This window comes from Hylobates moloch, unplaced genomic scaffold (assembly GCF_009828535.3).
Source record: "Hylobates moloch isolate HMO894 unplaced genomic scaffold, HMol_V3 SCAFFOLD_3, whole genome shotgun sequence".
In the NCBI taxonomy this organism is placed as follows: Eukaryota; Metazoa; Chordata; class Mammalia; order Primates; family Hylobatidae; genus Hylobates; species Hylobates moloch.
In genome coordinates this window covers 77878974-77894014 of record NW_026652278.1, presented here as the reverse complement: position 1 = coordinate 77894014, position 15041 = coordinate 77878974, and the positions used below count along the sequence as shown (strand labels likewise).

Below are 15041 nucleotides of genomic sequence, written 5' to 3'. Positions count from 1 at the left end.
TGAGTTGTCAGTGGCAGATAAGGATGCTGTTTGGAGCCTTTGGCAGGCCCCCATAGGTGTATCACAGCAGAGGCCTCTAGGATTTTGGAGCAAGGCCCTGCCATCTTCTGCAGATAACTACTCTCCTTTTAAGAGACAGCTCTTGGCCTGTTACTGGGCTTTGGTGGAAACTGAACATTTGACTATGGGCCATCAAGTCACCATGCAACCTGAATTGCCTATCATGAACTGGCTGCTTTCTGACCCATCTAGCCATAAGGTGGTTCATGCATAGCAGCATTCCATCATCAAATGGAAGTGGTATATACGTGATCGGGCTTGAGCAGGTCCTGAAGGCACAAGTTACATCAGGCAGTGGCTCAAATGCCCATGGCCTCCACTCCTATTGCCCTGCTTTTTCTCCCCCAGCCTGCACTGATGGCTTCATGGGGAGTTCTGTATGATCAGTTGATAGAGGAAGAGAATACTAGGGACTGGTTCACAGGTGGTTCTGCACCATATGCAGGTACTACCCCAAAGTGGACAGCTGTAGCACTACAGACCCTTTCTAGGACATCCCTGAAGGACAGCGGTGAAGGGAAATCTTCCCAGTGGGCAGCACTGTGAGCAGTGCACTTTGTATGGAATGAGAAATGGTCAGATGTGCGATTATATACTGATTCATGGGCTGTAGCCAGTGGTTTGGCTGGATGGTCAGGGTCTTGGAAGAATCATGATCGGAAAATTGGTGACAAGAAAATTTGGGGATGAGGTATGTGGATGGACCTCTCTGAATGGTCAAAAACTGTGAAGATATTTGTATCCCATGTTAGTGCGCACCAACGAGTGACCTCAGCAGAGGAGGATTTTAATAATCAAGTGGATAAGATGACCTGTTCTGTGGCTACCACTCAGCCTCTTTCCCCAGCCACCCCTGCCATCATCCAATGGGCCCATGAACAAAGTGGCCATGGTGGCAGGGATGGAGGTTACACATGGGCTCAGCAACATGGACTTCCACTCACCAAGGCTGACCTGGCTATGGCCACTGCTGAGTGCCCAATTTGCCAGCAGTAGAGACTAATACTGAGCCCTGGATATGGCACCATTCCTCATGGTGATCAGCCAGCTACCTGGTGGCAGGTTGATTATATTGGACCTCTTCCATCATGGAAAGAGCAGAGGTTTGTCCTCACTGGAATAGACACTTACTCTGGATATGGGTTTGCCTCTCTTGCATGCAATGCTTCTGTCACCACTACCATCCATGGACTCACAGAATGCCTTATTCACTGTCATGGTATTCCACACAGCATTGCCTCTGACCAAGGCACTCACTTTATGCTAAAGAAGTGTGGCAGTGGGCTCATGCTCATGGAATTCATTGGTCTTACCATGTTTCCCATCATCCTGAAGCAGCTGGATTGATAGAACGGTGGAATGGCCTTTTGAAGTTACAATTACAATGCGAACTAGGTGACAATACTTTGCAGGGCTGGAGCAAAGTTCTCCAGAAGGCCGTGCATACTCTGAATCATCATCCAATATATGGTACTGTTTCTTCCATAGCCAGGATTCACGGGTCTAGGAATCAAGGGCAGAAGCGGAAGTGGTACCACTCACCATCACCCCTAATAACCCACTAGCAAAATTTTTGCTTCCTGTTCCTGCAACATTACATTCTGCTGGCCTAGAGGTCTTAGTTCCAGAGGAAGGAACACTGCCACCAGGAGACACAGCAATAATTCCATTAAACTGGAAGTTAAGATTGCCACCTGGACACTTTGGGCCCCTGCTACCTTTAAGTCAATAGGCTAAGAAGGGAGTTACAGTGTTGGCTGGGATGATTGACCCAGATTGTCAAGATTAAATCAGTTTACTACTCCACAACAGAGGTAAGGAAGATTATGCATTTAATACGGGAGATCCATTAGGGCATCTCTTAGTATTACCGTACCCTGTGATTAAGGTCAATGGGAAACTACAACAGTCCAATCCAGGCAGGACTACAAATGACCCAGACCCTTCAGAAATGAAGGTTTGGGTCACTCCACCAGGAAAAAAACCATGACCTGCTGAGGTGCTTGCTGAAGGTAAAGGGAATACAGAATGGGTAGTAGAAGAAGATAGTCATCGATACCAGCTATGACCACGTGACCAGCTGCAGAAACAAGGACTATAATTGTCATGAGTATTTCCTCCTTCTTTTGTTAAAAACATGCTTGTGCATGTATACACTTGTACTAAGAAAATATCTTCATCTTGTTTCCTTTCTTTTCCCTTTATTATGTGACATAAGATTTATTGACTTCACATCAGCATTTAAGTATTGTTAACTTTATGTAATGGTATTTAGGTTGGGGATTGGCGCGTTTCTGGTTGTATGAAGGATAGTTGTATTATGTTAGGTATAATTATCACCTTATTATTGTCTTTATTTGAAAGTTATGTATGATCTCAGGAGATGTGTATGGGTTCAAGTCGATAAGACATGGACCTGTGATGGTCAATACTGAGTGTGAACTCCATTGGATTGAAGGATACAAAGTATTGATCCTGGGTATGTCTGTGAGGGGGTTACCAAAGGAGATTAATATTTGAGTCAGTGGACTGGGAAAGGCAGACCCACCCTTAATCTGGGTGGGCACAATCAAATCAGCGGCCAGGGGAGATAGAATAGAAGCAGGCAGAAAAATGTGAAAAGAGAGACTGGCCTAGACTCCCAGCCTACATCTTTCTCCTGTGCTGGATGCTTCCTGCCTTGGAATATTGGACTCCAAGTTCTTCAGTTTTGGAGCTCAGGCTGGCTCTCCTTTGTCCTCAGCCTGCAGATGCCCTATTGTGGAACCTTGTGATCGTGTAAGCTAATACTTAATAAACTCCCCTTTACATATATATCTATTCCATTAGTGCTGTCCCTCCAGAGAACCCTGACTGAAGAACTTGGAGTTCATACATCAGGAACATGTATTAGCTCAAGTAATGGCCCCAGCAAATCTCCTGAGGTTTGTCTTGTCATCATCCCTTCCATTTTATAGTGGGGCAAATTAAGGCTCAGAGAGGCAGAGGTATCTGCCTGAGCTCACACAGAGAGTACTGCTTCCAGGCAGTCTGACCCCAGAACACATTATTTTAAGAGCTTAAACCCCACTGCTTACTAATAAACTTAAAGGACTGGATATAATTGGCTTTCTTTTTCTTTCTTTCTTTTTTCTTTTTTCTTTTTTTTTGAGTCAGAGTCTCTCTTTGTAGCCCAGGCTGGAGTGCAGTGGCATGATCTTGACTGCCCACAACCTCTGCCTCCTGGGTTCAAGAGATTATCCGGCTTCAGCCTCTGAGTAACTGGGATTATAGACGTGGGCCACCACATCTAGCTAGGTATAGTTGGCTTTCTACAAATGCTACCGTTCCTCTTTCCTACTCTATCCAACACATTTACTTTCCTATCAACATTATCAATAAGTTAGATAAAGGAGGTAGGTGTAGTAGAAAGAGAAATAGTGAATCTTTTGAATGGTAGAACCAAACACCCACAGATTCAGGGCAGGCTGGAGTGAGGGACTAAATCTAACATGATGGAACCCAGGATAGATGCCCTGCTTTTAGATATTGAAAACCACCACAGAGGTGACAGGTGGAGCATCAAGCACTTGCATAAAAGGGATTTGGGCAAAATGTGAATTAATGGTGTATCTAGATCACTAGTAACTGGATCACAGAAGGACCCAGCTATATGTGAGATGGCCATGACTTGGCCATCTGTCTGCTGTTCTCCGTTCTAGAAGACCATGAGGGCTCAATGCAAATTGGCAGGTAGTTCACAACCCAGTTTCTCAAACAAATGTCTGCACATGTACAAACACTTTTTTTAAACACTTCACATAATAAACATGAAGATATCATCTAATTTGTGTTCTGAAGTTAAATTCCTGTCAGATCCACTGGCAGATGAGCTAATGTACATGAAAAAGGCAACAATCCGCCTCGCCTCCCGAAGTGCTAGGATTACAGGCATGAGCCGGGCATGGTGGCACACACCTGTAATCCCAGCTGCTCAGGAGGCTGAGGCAGGAGAACTGCTTGAACCCAGGAGGCAGAGTTTGCTGTGAGCCAAGATGATGCCATTGCACTCCAGCCTGGGCGACACAGCAAGATTCCATCTCAAAAAAAAAAAAAAAAAAAAAAAATAAGCAACAGCAGCAGCATCAACAACAATTTCTGGAAAACCTCCTATGCGCTGTGCACTTTATTCAAAGTTTTGCATGCATTATTTAATTTAGTGTTCACAACAAGTGAATGCAGTGGGTCCTTGTCTTGCTTCTCTCATAGTTGAGGAAATGGGACTTAGAGGGATTATATTGTTTACCCTATACCACGTGTTTAGTAAAAGGAAGTGGAATCTAAAATGAATCAAATCCAGAAGGTGGTATATCAGGAATCACTGGCTGACTGAGGGCCTTGAATAACTCATAGATTGATTGGTCAATGGGCCCCTGGCCACCAGTGGCCAAGCTCTGGAGACTGCTTTACCAAGTGGTTCTGGCTAGCTCTCGATGCATGGCGGCATACCCTATCACTGCCTGGAGATAGATTTTCTACCCCAAAGCATGACAGCATCTCCTAAGTGTTACTGTCACTGGCTCAGTGATAAAAAGGATGATTTCTATGGTTTCTCAGCACGTAGAAGATGAGATAGTGTCACATGTAATAAAGCTCCGAAAGGCCATAATATCCCGAGGTTCTGCCTCATCATTCTTCCAGTTCATCTAAACAAGTTCAGCTCTGCTTCATTTTGCATTTATCAAAATATGATGTGGAGGTGAAAATTCAGCTGCTGTAGTTTAGCAGGTTGCCCTGAATCTTGCCAGGAGAGCTTAAGGGAGCCAGAGAATCACAGCGTTCCAGGTCCTCCTCCTGTTTAGTTACAAACCCTGAAGTACTTTTCTCTGACCAAACTGTAAAAATGTTCTCAGCTCCAAGGGGCTTGTGTAATTTTTTTCCAGCATAGGCCTCAGGTAGAACAAGTATTTACACCTCTGTTTTGGGGTCTCTGGGGGTGCACTCTGCCTCTTTCTGTCTCCTCTTCCATGGTGCACTGGGAAGATTCCCACATTTGGTCACCAGCTTGTTTTTTGACTTTGAGCAAAATTGCCCTTGAAAAGACCTAAGGTTGTTAAGTTACTTTAATACCTTTGTTTCCCCATTGTAAAATTAGGAGGTTCGTTCCTTCCACAAAAATTTTTATTACTTCCCATGTGTTGGGTGCCCTAGGGCCAAGCACCAAAGATATGCTTGTGAGCAAATCTGGACATGCTCTCTTCCCTGAAAAGTTGGAGTGTCTCATGGACCAAAGGGTTGGGACTCAGTGACTGTTCAGGGCTTTCCAGGGTTTCCCATGTAGCAACTCATTGTCCCTCACCACCCTGTGAGGCAGGCATTATCATCTTCAGTAAGGAGATGAGAGGATGAGGCTCAGAGATGGTAAGTGACTTTCCCAACCTCCCACAGCAAGTCAGCACACACTGGTGAACTTACATCCATTCTTTCTGCTTCCAAAGCCCACCATTTCTCCAGTGCTCTGATTTCCTACCCTAAGGACAAGGAAGCTAATGTTTACCAGATTATCACCTCCACTCTGTGGATGAAGGACCTCAGATTCAAAAGTTTCAGGGGCCCACTCAGTGTCGCAGCCGGTGCAGGCGGGAGGCATAGGCACTCAGGCACGCTCTGTCTCAAAGAGCCCGCTGCGAGATTCAGCTCCCTTGGCTTTGGCTCCCTGGGTTGTAACAGGGCTCATCATTGACCACAGTAAGTTTCCCCCTTCTGTTTATGTGTTATTTTGTCTCCCTGTGTCTCAGTCATTCATCCCAGAAACCCCATCTGTTCTGTCATTAATTGCCTTTTGATATGGTTTGGCGGTGTCCCTACCCAAATCTCATTTTGAGTTGTAGTTCTCATAATCCCCACATATCATGGGAGGGAGCCAGTGGGAGATATTTGAATCCTGGGGGCAGTTACCTCCATGCTGTTCTTGTGATAGTGAGTGAGTTCTCATGAGTTCTGATGGTTCTCTAAGGGACTTTCCCCCTACTTCGCTCAGCATTTCTCTTTGCTGCTGCCATGTGAAGGACATGTTTGCTTCCCCTTCCACCATTATTGTAAGTTTCCTGAGGCTTCTCCACCTGTGCTGAATTGTGAGTCAATTAAACCTATTTCCTTTATAAAATACCCAGTCTCAGGTATGTCTTTATTAGCAGTGTGAGAATGGACTAATACACTTCTCCTCCTAGCCAGCACGTAGTTGGTGCTTAGTAAACACTGGTTAAAAAAATGTTAATACTAATGATCATTCTCCAGAAAGCAGAGCCCACCCCCTGTGGCAAATATTCTATTTCTTAGCCTGGAAAGTAAAACCGTAAGCTAAAGCTAATACCAGTCCCTCCTGAGCTAGCATGACCAGAAGAAAACTAACCAGCCTCCTACAGGACATTTGAGAGACGCCCCAATCAAGGAAGCCCAGGACTTTCATTTGTACACCAGGCTTTGTTTATGGGATAAACAGGGCCACTAACAATGCATTCTGGCCTGGTTTAAGATGAACTTCAGGTCCCCCAGCAAGGGTGGATTTGTATTGACATGCAACACAGGGGGCCCAGGTGGCCTTCTAGGACCCTGGATTGGTGCTTTGTTTGGGCTTCCCCCAACGTTACACTAGCCCTGTAGATATCCAGATGGCTGGAGCCTGGCTTCCATAGGGTCTCACCTCTCAGGGGCTCAGCTAGGAGCTGTGTGGGCTGAGTTGCTGAAGGCAGTGAGAGGAAGGAGGCCCAGGTACTACAGGGGCTTGGATGCTGAGGTTCAGCATGAAAGATTCTCCTTCTGCACCAGCAAACATTTGCAAACCTCTTTCCTTTATAAAATACCCAGTCTCAGGTATGTCTTTATTTAATTTGCAGGTTATTTTTCTAAAGAGCAGCTTTCATCCTCTTCCACCCTCTGCCATTTTACCCATCTGTGTGAACTACCAAGTTTAAGGGGAAAATAATGCTAAGAGCACAGGAACAATGCCATCTCCAAAAGGAGTGGGCTGTAATTTTAATATACAGATGCTAAATAAAACCTCAGTTTTTCAGGACATAAGGGTTTCCTGAGCTTCACAGCTGTTAGCAGAGATGGCCAGGCATTTTTTTCATTTAATTGTGCAGTCCAGCTTCTTACTGCCCACTGACAGCCCATTAAAGGAAGCTGCACCTGCATTTATTAGAAGAGACAGAAAGAAAATTCCAGGTCTCAGTGCCTTCACTGCCAGGTGGAGGAGCTGGACTCTTAACAAAAGAAGCTGAAAACAGGCTAACAAAGAGAAGGGCTCACAGGCTAGTGAGGGAGGGCCAAGGGCATGGTGAAGGCTTTTACAGAGCACCTGAATCCTGAAGGGGATGCGGAAGTAATAGGAATTGTGCCTTATGTTCCCTTGGGTATTTCAATTATCACGGCAACATTATAAGGAGACATTGCAAGCACCATTTTTCAGATTACAAACTGACATCCAAAGCACAGAGAATTTGTCTGCAAACTTCATAGCAGAGCCTGGACTCAAACATTGCTTCGTGTGATTCCAAGTTCGGTATTCATGTCCTCATGAAACCGTCACCAGACGTCTCCCATGTGCCTGATCTGCATTAGGTATAAGTTGCATGAAGAGGTGAGACCCCATCTCTGACCTCAGGGGTTTCTGGTCTAGAGAAGAATGATCTAAACACCCACACTGTGAGGTTGGGGCTAGGAGCTTGGAGCTGGGGCCTGGGATTTGAAAGATGCCTGGATATCTGCCAGGGGACTGCGGCAAGGGCACTTGAGGTTTTAGACATAATTCATGAGCAAGGTCACAGAACGTGGAGCTGGACTTGAGGTGGGGTGAGGAGGAGGAGCATGCATTTGGGATGGGTAGAGAATAATGAGAGCTAATCTTTACTCAGAGCTTGTTATTTTCCAGGCACTGCTCTAACTGCTTTTCCCATGGTGGCTCCTTGAATCCTCACAAACCTCTCAAATAGTGACTGTTATTCCCTCATCTTCATTCATACAGGGCCTTGCTCTGTTACCCACGCTGGAGTGCAGTGGTGTAATCATAGCTCACTGAAGCCTGATCACAGCTCACTGCAGCCTTGACCTCCTGGGCTCAGGCAAACCTCCTGCCTCAGCCTCCTGAGCTGGAATTACAGGTGCCCACCACTAGACCTAGCTAATCTAAAATTTTTTTTTTTTTTTTGTAGAGATGATATCTCACCATGTTGCCCAGGTGGGTCTCCAACTCCTGGCCTCAAGTGATCCTCCTGCCTTGGCCTCTTATAATGTTGGGATTACAGGCATGAACCACTCTGTCCAGCCTCATTCCCTCTGCTTACTGCTGGTGGAGCTAGAGGCACACAGAGATAAGATGACTTGCTAGATTAGGTCTCTCTGCTAGTAAGAGAGGGAGCCAAGATTCACACCTGGGTGGTCTGGCTTCTGAGTCTCCCCAGCCCTGTGCAGAGGAGGATGTCCAGGAAGGGCAGCATCCGCCAAGCATGAGAGCTGGCCAAGACACGGCACAGGGGCTTGCTCATTCTGCAGTCAATGAACATTTTCCAGTCTAATGTGCCAGGGGTTGTGAAAGGGAAAAACAAAGGAAAATAAGTTAAACTCTAGCAGAGAAGAAAGTACTTTCAAGAAAAATAATGACAGAAAGAAGAATGTGAATAGCAGCTTGAGGGAGATAGAAGAGGCGCCCACACCATCAGACCCTTGTTTCATGCTCATTGTTTTATTTATCCCAATTCATTCCCAGGCTCTATTTACAAACTCCCTGTTTTTCCAGAGAAATTCTATGCCTCTCTGATGCTTGATACAGTGCATTACACCAAGAACATTTTTTAACAAATGAAGGCCTCTCTGAGCACCCCCTTTGCACACTGAGGGGAAACCTGCCTACCCAAGACTTCTGCATTAACCCATGTTGCCCTGCTTGGGATCATAAGAATCAGCCAGGCCCCTTCCACTTGGCACCCTGTCAGATGCTCAAAGAATGTGATCCTCTCTGACTACTATATAAGCTAAAAAATAGAGCTTCCTCGTCTATGGCATCGGTTGAACCTGCCTGTGGAGTCACACCCATTCGACTAGGTTTCTTTCTCTTGGCCACTGCATCCAGTCTCTTCTGCAGGTGCATTTGCCTCTGCTCAGTCACTGCATGACAGATTTCTACAAGATGAGGCCTGATGCCTCCTAGGTATTTACTCTATTCTTTCTGCCTGGGAGATTTTATCCATGTTCATAGCTTTAATGACCACCTTTAAATATGTATCATCCAAATTTGTATGTCTAGTCTGAGCCTTTCCCCCTTTGCTCCAGACATATATACACCTGTATCCTTTAAAGCATTTATTTCCCCACTGGAAAATTTTAAGCACATATCAAAATAGAACAATTTAATGAACCACTAATAATTAGAATCTAGTTTCAGCTACTCTTGACTTTGTGCATTTTGTTTCTTCTATCTCCCTGCTCCTCTTCATCCTCTGCCTGGTTGGTGTAATTTGAAGATGATCCAAATCATCACACCATTTTGTCTGTAAATACTTCAGAATCCACTAGCCTTCGAAATGTTTTCCTTTGGCTTTCTCAAAAGTATCTGAAGATCAACTCTTTCAAAATCAAATGTGAGGCTTTCCTCTTTAGAATTGGTCCTCTTCCAGTGTTCTCCAACTCAATGAACATCACCACCCTACATCCTGAGAATTATCCTTGATACATTCCTCTTCTCCCTACCCGCTGTACATCACCAGCTTCCCTTATCTTGAGCTCTCCCTCTCTATCACCTTACTCCAAACCATTGTTTCTCACCGGGACCATTTGTGATAGTCTTCTGGCCATCTGCCTTTCTCCACTGTGGTCCTACTCCATTTATTCCCCTCCACATTACAGACAAGCGATGTTTTCTTTTTTCATTCAGCAAATATCTACTGAATACTTACTGTGTCCTAGGTATTATAAACAAGATGCTGGCCATGTATTGGTGAACAGGTACATTTCTTGTTTGTGAAACACACACACACACACACACACACACACACAGACAATAATATATGTAATTTGAAGTGCTATGAAGGAAATAAAGCTGGGGCTAGATACTGATGGGGTGCTGTCTTATATAGAGTGGTTTGGAAAGGCCAACTGTGCAAAAACTGATGAATATGAAGGCATTAATCACACCCAAGTACAAGGGTAGATTATCCCAGCCAGAGAAAACAGTAAGTACAGAGGCCCTGATATATCTCATCTAGCAACTTAGTTTTTTTCTTGTGAGAGGGAGTTCCTCAATTTTTTAAAAGACTTTATTTTTTTTAGAACAGTTTTAGGCTCAGCAAAATTGAGAGGAAGACACAGAGATTTCCTACATACCAGAGACTTGTGTCTCTGGCTCTGACCTTGACCCCATTCCCCACTGTGTTCCAGGCATATGGGCCTGTCTCCTGGCCTTTGGGCATCCTTCTTACTGCCGCAGAGGCTTTGTACAGAATCCTTGCCTCTGTTTGGCATGTTCCTTTTCCCGCTCCTGCTTCACCTTGTCCTAGTTCAGGCTTTGAATCCTTGATTCCGCCTGTTTTAATTGGTTCAGGCTGCTGTAAAAAAACACCATAGACTGGGTGGCTTATAAAAAACATACATTTATTTCTAACAGTTCTGGAGGCTGGGAAGATCAGGCTGCCAGCATGGTCAATTCTGGTGAAGGCCGTTTTCTGGGTTGCAGACTGCTGACTTCTCGTTGTATCCTCATATGGCAGAAAAAGGGTGAGAGAGCTCTCTGGGGTCCCTTTTATAAGTGCAACAATCCCATTCATGAGGGCTCCATCCTCATGATCTAACTACCTCCCAAAGCTCTTACCTTCTAAGGAGGTAAAGCTTTCAACATAGGAACCTTGGGGGGAACACAAACATTCAGACCATAACACCTCCTTAATAATTACTTCCTTAGTAAAGTCCCAGCCCCCGTTCTCCTCTCTCACCCCTCCAATCCTGGTTAAACTTGCCTTGCTATAACCACCATGGCCTTCTTTTGGCTGTTCAAATGCACCAGCCAACTTACCACTGTCAGCCTCTGTTTTGGGTTTACCCTGCCTACAATGCTCCTTCTCTTGACCTCACAGCTGGCACTGCTCAGACCTCAGTTGAACTGCCTCAGAGCAGCCATCCAAAGCCACCTAGCCTAAAGTGGCCATGCAATCTCTCCTTCTCATATCCCTCTTTTCTACTTCTCTGCTAATATTTTTCTTGATTGACTGATTTGATTGATCTCTCCCACTCCACCCCAAATGTAAGCTCCAAGACAGAGGAATATTATCTGTCTCCTTCATCCTGCATCTCCAGGGCCTGAAGTGTGTGGTAGGTGCCTAACGACTGTTAAGTGAATGAAGGCATTATATATTTGTGAATGGGGAAGTACAAGGTGAAAGTGGTGCTTAAGGAGGACTACAGATCAATAACATTCAGGGGGATAAAGGAGAGCTTAGATGTAGAGAAAGGAAACCGAAGGAGAATACAGTTCATGGTGTTTCTGTCAATTACATCCCTCCACCACTTGAATGAGTACTTGTGAGGGTGGGGCCCCCACGTATGTATATTTTACAAGCTCCTCAGGAGATTCTGATCCTCAGCAGGGCTGAGAACAATGAGGCTAGATGAGATATAAAGGTGCTAGTACTTATAATAAAAAAGTAAAAAAAAATCCAACTTGGTAAAATTAATTTTATAGTATATTTTATTTAACCCAACATAATCCAAAATATTATTTCAGCATGTCATAAATATAAAAATTACCAATGAGATAGTCTGTTTTTTTTTTCATTAATAATCCTTCAAAATCAGTGTGTAGCTCATGCTTATAGCACATTGCCATTCAGACTGGCCATAACCTAAGAACTCAGTAATCACGAGGGGTCAGGGTCCTGTACTAGATGGTGCAGAACCACAGGTCCCTTCTGGCTCTGGTGTCGAGCACAGTGAGGAGACTCCTATAATTCCCAAAGCAGCCTGGCATGTGCTGGGGATCACATTTCCCCCTTGTTCTTATTAACATCTCTGTTCTCTCAAGATCTGCTTTGTCTTGACTCTGGATTAATTTCTCTTTGCTGTCTGTTGGTAACAGAATCCCCAGCCTAGGTCAAAGATATCTTGCTAACCTGTTTCTTTTCTTGAGTGAATATGTTGCAGGATCTGATTTTTAACCAGTGGATGTCACTGTTTACTCAAAGAGGGTCCTTGGAAGAGACAGTCTAATCCAGGGATGAATGTGAAAACAGTAGTCATTGTCTCATCTTCCCTTCTTTTAGTGTTTCCCTTCTAATTTGAAGCTGTGTTAGGTTTTTAGGAAGGGAAATGTAAGTGGTTAGTGCTGGTTCACTTGTGCTGTCTAGAGCGTTTGTTGGTCTTAGAGATTTGAAACCTCATTTAATAAAAGCTGCAGTCTTTTATTACTGCATAATTACATGGCAAATAGTAACAAAGTAGGCTGGGTGTGGTGGCTCATGCCTTTAAGCCCAGCACTTTGGGAGATCAAGGTGGGAGGACGGTTTGAGCCCAGGAGTTTGAGACCAGCTTGGCCAATATAGTGAGACCTCATCTCTGTGAAAAAATCAAAGAATTACCTGGGTGTGCTTGCATGTGCCTATAGTCCCAGCTACTTGGCAGGCTGAAGCAGGAGGATTGTTTCAGCCCATGATATCGAGGCTGCAGTGGGCTGTGATTGTGCCACTGCATTCCAGCCTGGGTGACAGAGTAAGACTCTATCACAAAATAAATACATAAATAAAAAAACTGGCCTGGCACGGTGGCTCATGCCTGTAATCCCAGCATTTTGGGAGGCTGAGATGGACAGATTGCTTGAGTTCAGGGGTTCGAGACAAACCTGGGCAACATGGTGAAACCCCATCTCTACTAAAAATACAAAATAATTAGCTGGGCATGGTGATGTATGGCTGTGGTCCCAGCTAATGGGGGGCTGAGCTGGAAGAATCACTTGTACCTGGGAGGTGGAGGTTGCAGTGAGCCGAGATCACACCACTGCACTCCAGCCTGGACAACAGAGTGAGACACTGTCTCAAAAAAACAAAACAAAACAAGATCCTAAGTTAATTATAGTAAAAAAAAAATAAAAATCCCTGAACTGCTCTTTTAAAAAGAGGAGTTCTGTATTTCTGCAAAGCAGAGGTCACAAACAGCCTGTAGCCAAGTCTGCTGCTGTATGACCAGCACAATGTTTGAAAAACAATTGAGCTAACATTTGCATTGGAGGGCGATGCAAACATTTGACTTCTGTCTTTGCCTCAAATATGAAATCTGGCCCTGTTAGACTTACACCCTACAAGGCCACAGCTGGGATGATGCTCAGTTGCTTCTTGTAAATTGTCATGTCCTCTTTTTCCCACAGGCCTCACCACTCCCAACAACTCCCCAAACCATGTCACTTCATCTATTCAGGTTGGCAGCCCAATCTCTGTTGACATTTGCAGTTTTGATTGCTGTTAAAACCTGTTTCTCGGAGTAGAAACAAATATGGAGGCATTAATTGTTTTAGTAGGCATCTGAAGGGTGGGATGATTTGGAAACAAAGACAACAGAAGATTGGTTTTATAAGATCTTTTTCTGGCTTTAGGTTTGGGGTTGAATAATTCTTGGCTCAGGTTAGGACTAGCCAGCCTGTTGCTTGAACCTACCTTCAGAATTACAGATGTCTGTAGTCATGAGCTCTCCAAGGTAGCCCAGGGTATGGGAGATGGAAGGAAAATGGGTTAGCCAAGGTAGGACCTTTGATGCCACTGTTGGGGGTTGAGTGAGGATTGACCCCATTGGCCTCCCCTCACTTTCAATCCCATAAGTGGCAAGCCAGGATCCTCTTTACCTTTGTCTAAGGTGATAAGCCTCAAACTTGAGTGAGCCTCAGAGTCACCTGAAGGGCTTGTTAACTACAAGCTGGACCCAACTCGCAGAACTTGATTCAAGAGGTCCAGTGTAGGGCTTGAGAATTCACATTTCTAACACAGTCTCAGGATATGCTGCTTCTGTTGATCCTGCAACTACACTTTGAAAACACTGGTTTCAAAACACTGGCTTTTGAGGTCAAAGTGAGATTGTTTCAAAGGCAAAAGAGGTGCGTGTGTGTGTGCGTGTGTGTGTGTGTGTGAGAGAGAGAGAGTGAGAATGAGACAGAGGATATATTGAAAACAAGCTCTTGATTTCTGTTCCAGAATACATGTGATACAAGAGTTAGTACATTCCCAAAGACTGAAGAATGAATTCAGGCACAAGCAACACTTCTGAGAAGGTCCTGGCTTTTTCTTATCAATGCATTTGATACACTTCTCAAGAAAAAAGACACTACCATTGGGCAGCCTCTACCTCTAGGGCTGATTACCTGACAGTGAATGAAGTGACCTTTTTCTTAAAAGGACAGCAAACAGCAACCACTGGCTGGTCTTCTGCTGCTTCTGCCACTGCCTCTGACAGTGCTGCTTCTGCCACTGCCTCTGACAGTGCAACACAGAGGGAGGGGGCGAGGCTCTGGAGCAGGATGAGTTGACATTTATTGAGTGCTTCCTGTCTGCCAGGAGCTCTGCTATATGCTTACTTGCAACATCTCATGCAAATCTTCAAACCATTCCAGGAGATATGCACTGTATATCGTCCCATTTTATAGTTGAAGAAGCTGCCTCAGAGCTGTTAAGTAACATCTCTAAAGCCACACAGCTGGTGGGCAATGCCCAGGGTTTGATCCAGGACCATTTGACTCTACAGCTGGAGCTCCCAACCATGGCTTCTTAAGCTAGAAAAGGCTTGAAGTGTAGGAGTGCCTCTAAGAAGCTGTGGGAAAGAATAACTGATTTTCTCCTTTGTGTCTTTAACTTCCTCTGCAGCAACATGGAAACAAGAATACTACTTCCTAGATTATTGTACAAATTAAATAGGGCACAGTCTGTATGTCAACAATATATCTCTGTGTCGATGAGTATTAATATACTTCCTTCTTT

The 15041-nt window shown here is 44.6% G+C and overlaps 1 long non-coding RNA gene across 1 annotated transcript in view; it reads left to right on the top strand.

Moving 5' to 3' along the window:
- LOC131382953 (uncharacterized) overlaps window positions 1–14403 on the top strand; it is a 50671-nt gene extending 36268 nt beyond the window's left edge. Inside the window, exon 5 of the long non-coding RNA XR_009212583.1 lies at window positions 14262–14403. This is a non-coding gene — a long non-coding RNA (uncharacterized LOC131382953). The remainder of the gene's footprint in view (window positions 1–14261) is intronic.
- The last annotated feature ends 638 nt before the right edge of the window (window positions 14404–15041 follow it).